Source organism: Myotis lucifugus, unplaced genomic scaffold (assembly GCF_000147115.1).
Source record: "Myotis lucifugus unplaced genomic scaffold, Myoluc2.0 scaffold_58, whole genome shotgun sequence".
NCBI classification, from domain to species: Eukaryota; Metazoa; Chordata; class Mammalia; order Chiroptera; family Vespertilionidae; genus Myotis; species Myotis lucifugus.
In genome coordinates this window covers 4,626,856-4,634,066 of record NW_005871106.1, presented here as the reverse complement: position 1 = coordinate 4,634,066, position 7,211 = coordinate 4,626,856, and positions in this window count along the sequence as shown.

The following is a 7,211-nucleotide window of genomic DNA, read 5'->3' as shown; positions in this document are numbered from 1 at the left end:
CAAATCTCAACTCTCAGTCTAAGGCTCATCGGTCTCCTCTGCTGCCTGGGCAGCTGTTGAAACAAGTAAATTCTTGGGCGAGGAAAACAAAGCTGCCGGAGAAGCTCCTGGCGGGGAGGCAGGCCCAGGGAGGAACAGCTGCTTGGCACCCAGCCCTGAGCCCAGCCCCTGGGTCAGGGTGTTGCCCCATTTCATTAACTTCTGCAAGCTAAGAAGATTCAGTGCCGTTCTTATGAAAGATAAATTGCCCGTTAATATTAAATTTCAGGTTATTTGAACATTCTGTGAAACAAAAGCCCAACTGTGATTTTGGGACAATTCCTGTTAAGACAGATGATTTTCAAAGACTATGAATCATATTTCAAGAATATTGCTGACCACTGACATTTGAAATAAGATTTTAAATTTTTTTCCATTTCACAAATATCATTTTGACGTTTGCCTCGGGGAATTTCTTCCTTGGCAACACATATAAAAGCTTAAAACTGGATGACGTTGACATTCAAAAGATTTGAAGTTCGTCTTTGATTCTTTCAAAAAGGAGGAAAAGAAATAAAAGGAAGAAAAAAACATTTAATGTCATTAAAGTGTCTTTGAAGCCACGATAGGCTTGTGCTGTGGAAACCTTAGATGAAATGGAAATACTTTCAAAAGGTCCAAATGGGGGGATTTCCCCCAACTTTTCCCACCCTCCTTTGCAGAGATGTAGAGGCTGAGGCCAAGTAATATTTGGTGCCGCCCCAACCCCCTTAGGACATATCCCAGTTAACAGCAAGGCTTCTTCACGCCCAGTTAGGTGGCCTTACCAGTCTCTCTCCAGCCCTTTCCAGGTCACTCTCTCATCGCCAGCCTCTTAATCTTAAATCAACTACAACAAAATAAACAGAGCACAACCACCCTCTAATTTTTAAAGAGAGGCAGTATGCATTAAAAAGAATGAGATAGCTCTACATATACTGACACGGAACACTGTAGCATAAGTGAAAAGAGCAAGTGACAGGAAAATCAATTCAATATTCTATTCACGTTTTTTAAAAAACATGTATGTGTATGCATGATTTAAAAAAAAATGGAATCTCTCTCACACACACACACACACACACACACACACACACACACACACACAATGCTTCAACCAACTGATCCACTGGGCCAGCCCAATAAGTTTTGTGTGTTTTTTAAAAATTATTATTTTATTTTTATTTTTTTATTTTTTTATTAAATCTTTATTGTTCAGATTATTACATTTGTTCCTCTTTTTTCCCCCCCATAACTCCCCTCCACCCAGTTCCCACCCCACCCTCCTCCCTCACTCCCCACCCACTGTCCTCATCCATAGGTGCACGATTTTTGTCCAGTCTCTTCCCGCATCCCCCACACCCCTTTCCCCCCCAAGAATAGTCAGTCCACTCCCTTTCTATGCCCCTGATTCTATTATAATCACCAGTTCATTCTGTTCATCAGATTATTCACTTGATTTTCAGATTCACTTGTTGATAGATGTGTATTTGTTGTTCAAAATTTGTATCTTTACCTTTTTCTTCTTCTTCTTCTTCTTAAAGGATACCTTTCAGCATTTCATATAATACTGGTTTGGTGGTGATGAACTCCTTTAGCTTTTTCTTATCTGTGAAGCTCTTTATCTGGCCTTCACTTCTGAATGATAGCTTTGCTGGATAAAGTAGTCTTGGTTGTAGGTTCTTGGTATTCATCACTTTGAATATTTCTTGCCACTCCCTTCTGGCCTGCAAAGTTTCTGTTGAGAAATCAGCTGACATTCGTATGGGTACTCCCTTGTAGGTAACTGACGTTCTTTCTCTTGCTGCTTTTAAGATTCTCTCTTTGTCTTTTGCTCTTGGCATTTTAATTATGATGTGTCTTGGTGTGGTCCTCTTTGGATTCCTTTTGTTTGGGGTTCTCTGCGCTTCCTGGACTTGTAAGTCTATTTCTTTCACCAGGTAGGGGAAGTTTTCTGTCATTATTTCTTCAAATAGGTTTTCAATATCTTGCTGTCTCTCTTCTTCTGGCACCCCTATAATTCGGATGTTGGCACGCTTGAAGCTGTCCCAGAGGCTCCTTAAACTATCTTCGTATTTTTGGATTCTTTTTTCATTTTGCTTTTCTGGTTAGGTATTTTTTGCTTCTTCGTATTTCAAATTGTTGACTTGATTCTTGCAATCCTCTAGTCTGCTGTTGGGAGTCTGTATAATATTCTTTATTTAAGTCAGTGCATGCCTAATTTCTAGTTGGTCCTTTATCACAACATTGAGGGTCTCATTAGATTTCTTGTAGATCTCATTAAGTCTATCGGCAGTTTCTAGAAAATTATTGAAAAACCTTAAAAGTGTGGTTTTGAACTCTATATCCAGTAGTTTGCTTTCCTCCATTTCTGTCATTTGTGTCCTTTTTCTTTGTCTCCGCATTTTTTATGCTTTCCTGTGTTGATACAGTGGTTTTCTGTGCTAAGTGTCCTCTGGGGCCCAGTGGTTCAGCCTCCCCAATTACCTGAGGTGGACACTCTTGGTGCACCCTTTTGTGGGTTTTGTGCACAGTCTTGTTGTAATTAAGCCTTGATTGTTGTAGGTATCACTGGGAGGAATTAGCCTTCAGGCCAATTGGCTGTGAGAATCAGCTGTGTCTGTAGTGGGAGAACTTCTGTGCTGGAGACACCCCTCTGAGGCAAGACTTGCTTCAATGGGGCTTTGGTGCTCACTGAGTCTGCCCCCTGAGTGTGTCCTTTATGTTTCCACGGCGCTGCAAACTGGATGGTCCCACTCTGACCTCTGGGCTTCCTGGCTCCTGGATCTCTAGGGAGGTGCTAATCTAGCCTTTGCCTGAGGCTACCCAGCAAAAGCCTCCCTGCAGGGCTTGGGCGGGGCGGGTCCCACGGGATCAACAGGGCGGGGCTAGCAGTTATGGCTGCTCTCAGTTCTGCCCTCAGAGGCTTTGCTTCTCAATGTCCTGGTAATCGCTGCAAGCCCCTCGGAGAAAAAGCTGCCCTCGAGTTCCGACCGCTGCCAGACAGACCTGCTTCTCCCGTATGAGTCTGGGTCCCTAGAGACTCGCCTGGAACTGGAGCTCAGAGCCTGAGACTCCCTCCCGATTGAAAACGACAACCGCGCCCTCAGCCACCAGCCCTCTCCGCATGCACCTCCACACCTTAGTATTTTACTTCCGCACCGCACGTCCTCTGAGTATCGGTATGCTTTTCTCTTTCCTTCTAGTTGTAGAATTTCCACTCAGCCAGCCTTCCTGTGGTTCTGGATGATGTCCGTTCCGTCTTTTAGTTGTATTTTTGAAGTGGTTGTGCGAGGCAGCAATCTCCGGTGTTTACCTATGCCGCCATCTTGGTTTCTCTCCCAATAAGTTTTGACAGTTGTATAACCTATGTGACCACCAGGATGGTGGTTAAAAGGTAACTCCCAGGTTCAGACACTGTGAGGAGTGAGCAACATTTAAAACTTTTTTTCCCTACCATTCATCTAAGACAAATTGCCTTGGAACAATGCCGGCATTATAGCCTTCTGAGTTCTTAATTTCCTCCCCTCTTCTGGATGACCTTAGAGAAATTATGAAGGGGGAGGGACAGGAAGAAACCTCAGTTGAGCACCAGTGTAAACTGCATGCCAGGTGGTGACAGTATCATGGCCCTGACATCTCCCATGGCACAGCCTCACAACCAAACTGGAAAGCAGGAAGGACAGAGCTGCCCTCAGAGGCTGTGTGTGTTCTTCGGTCAAGCAAATGAAGGAGGCTCCTGGCAACCAAGAGTGAACAGCTAGTGGTCAAGCACAATGGACTTTTCTTAGAAACTCCCAGGTCAGTGTTCAACCATTAGAGCTCCTGGGAAGCACCTCTGAAACAGTGACAGAGCAAGCTCCTTGTATCCTTTAGCACAGGGACCGGGATGGAGCTTGGCCCGGGGCAGCAAGGGCCAGAGGTAGAGGCCACCACACAGCTTGTGCAAGGAACAGGCTGAGGAGGGACCCAGGGACAGATGGTGCTTGTACAAGACCTACTAGTAAAAGGGCCTGGGGCTCCCACATCAGCGTCTTTAGGTCCAGGCTGCAGTGCCACCAATGCCCTCCTGGCTGCAGCTGCCATTGTAAATGCTCCAAGAGCGGACATTTAAAGCCGTAGGTAGCATGAAAGTTGTGGGCTGAAGGTGACTAAATGTTGTCTGAAAGGCCCATTTTTCTTTTAAAAAAATTATTTTTATTGATTTCAGAGAGGAAGGGAGAGAGAGAGAGAAATAGAGAGACACAAGCATCAGTGATGAGAGAGAATCATCGATCAGCTGCTCCTGTGCGCCCCATACTGGGCATTGAGCCCACAACCCGGGCATGTTCCTTGACCGGGAATCGAATCATGACCTCCTGGTTCATAGGTCGACGCTCAACACCGAGCCCAGGGGAGTGCAGGCCCATTTTATTTGGCAGCACTCTGAGACGGTTCAATTGCTGGATCATCTTCACTTGAGTTATACCAGAGTGCTCAAACTTTCTGTTTCTGTTTCAGTTTTTTTTTTTTTTATGACAGACTTGCTATTTTGAATATCTTTTTATTGATTTCAGAGAGGAAAGGAGAGAGATAGATAGAAACATCAATGATGAGAGAATCATTGATTGGCTGCCTCCTGCACATCCCCCACTGAGGGGGAATCGAGCCCGCAACCCAGGCATGTGCCCTTGGCCGGAATCGAACCTGGGACCCTTTAGTCCGCAGGCCAACGCTCTATCCACTGAGCCAAACCAACTAGGGCCAGATTTGCTATTTTTAAAATGTCACAGAACAAATAGACCTGTAAGTTATGCTTCATACATTTGGGGGTTCATTTTATGTTCTTCTGACAGTTCCAATATGTTTCTGCTATTTATTTATTTATTTTTTTTTTTTAAAATATATTTTATTGATTTTTTACAGAGAGGAAGGGAGAGAGATAGATAGTTAGAAACATCGATGGGAGAGAAACATCGACCAGCTGCCTCCTGCACATCTCCCACGGGGGATGTGCCCGCAACCCAGGTACATGCCCTTGACCGGAATCGAACCCGGGACCTTTCAGTCCGCAGGCCGATGCTCTATCCACTGAGCCAAACCAACTAGGGCCAGATTTGCTATTTTTAAAATGTCACAGAACAAATAGACCTGTAAGTTATGCTTCATACATTTGGGGGTTCATTTTATGTTCTTCTGACAGTTCCAATATGTTTCTGCTATTTAAAAATTGGTTTTGGACCCCGAAAGTGAGAACTGTTGCAAGAGCTCACTGGGGACTTCCTGGGAAGGCAACCAATACCCACAGCTGGAGGGGCTCCGGGGAATGGAGAGAATTTCACTCAACTTTGCGGTGGGTTTCTGTGCGAGATGACATGTTGTTAGTAGGACAGCAGCAAATTGGACTTTGTGTGATGATAGCTATTCAGAAGTTTGAGTAACTTGCAAGGAAATTCTGTAAAGTGTTAGCAATATTTAGAATTCTCATAATACATTGTCCGGTTAAAAAAATAGCATTTCATGATCCACTTTCATATGAAAACGCTCATAGATGTGTGCAGAGAGAAAAAGAGCAGCAGAACATTGCATGACTTAGGAACTGGGGCTATAAAAAACAGAGACTCACAGAAACTTCTCAAGAAAACAGAGGTTCGTTGCCAGGAAGCACCTACACAAGGATTCAGGAACAGCCAGGCCCGCCAGGACTGATGGTCATTCTGGACTCCGGGCAGGTCTAGAGGATGAGCCTGCGCTATGGAGTGTGTGTGGGGGTGGGGGGGTGGGGGGTGGGGGGGCTTCTCTCTGCCATTTTCACGGGCCAGCTAGCTCCCTCACACCATCTTCTGCACCTTCTTTCTCACAGCTGCTACTTGGATTTTCTGTGCCTTCACAACGCTGGCTTGCACAGGGCCATCCGGGCTGCACTGGTCCTCCTCATGTGATTCTTTCCGCTAAGTCCCCACGGCTAACCTCCATTCTTTCAGCAGCTTCCCGTCCTAATGCCCAGGAGAGAATAGCCATGGCCCACCTCGTGTGTGCCAGCCTCCTTATTAGCCCAGCGCTGACAACTGGGCTGCTTTGGCAAACCTGTGCTCCCTGATCCAATTGGCAAGGTGACCTGGGTTACTGCAAGGTAGCCCCTCCGTGCTGTGGCCAGTGGGAAATTTGAGGTGCACTTGCCCCACTGGCCACAGGTAACACGCACGACACAGATAATACGCAAACCTGTTAACCAACTGACATGGGAATGAGAAAGGACGTGGCTCCACGCGGGAGACGCGCCGCCGCCCTGCAGTGCCCTCGGCAGCACCTGTACCCACGTCTGGCAGAGCCTGCCTGGCCCTGCTTCCGGCTGCTGCGGCTCTCCGCTTCAAGTTTGGGCTTGAAACATTCAGAGAAGGCCCAGCCCTCACCCGCCAGGCCTGTCTGCTCGGTGCTCCAGTTTCCCAGCAGAAAAATCTGCAAATGATTGCATTATGGGCTGGTGCTATTTCAATCTGTTTTATGAACCCATTATTATCAGGAAAATCAAGCATTAAATGAAAATAGTGCCCCTCCCATTCAGTGAATGTTTATTTTTCTTTTTACCTAGATAACAAAGAGAACCAGAAGAGCAGAGTCTGACAAAAAGACACGATGTTTGGTGATGTGGGTGCAGAAGTGCCGAGTGAGCGCCAGCGGTTCACTGACATGCACCTCTTTCTATGCGGCAGCAGGGGAGGGGATCTGCTGTTTGAATTTCGCCTCCAGAACTGCCGAGCACCTGCACCTCTCGAATGCCATTCAGAACTCCTAACCAATAAGAGAACGTGTGCTTTCAAGAGCGCAGCTCCATTGCGGGAGCGGGAGTAGCCTGGCCTCCTGCCCCTGGCCTGGGAACCACCTGAGAGTCTGTGCTCCGGGCCCCTCTGCAACCAGCTCTTTGTTCTGAGTTCTGCACTTGAGCAGCAAGGTCCTCGGAGGGAATCTGGAATGTCTATTCAGAACTCACAAGAGGGGAGAGTTGTAAACACTCTGATAGACAAGGTTTGTTGTAAATTAACAGTTAAGTGAGTATACTCTCGTGTCCCTCCTCCCCATCCTCACAGCGCTGGGTCCTGCCCAAATGGATGGAGCTCTTTATAACCAGCAATAGCAAGGATATTCCACCTCAATAATGTGAAGGAGGCCCCATTTTGGGGACAGGGGGAACAGGGGAGGTTGAAAAGCCTGGA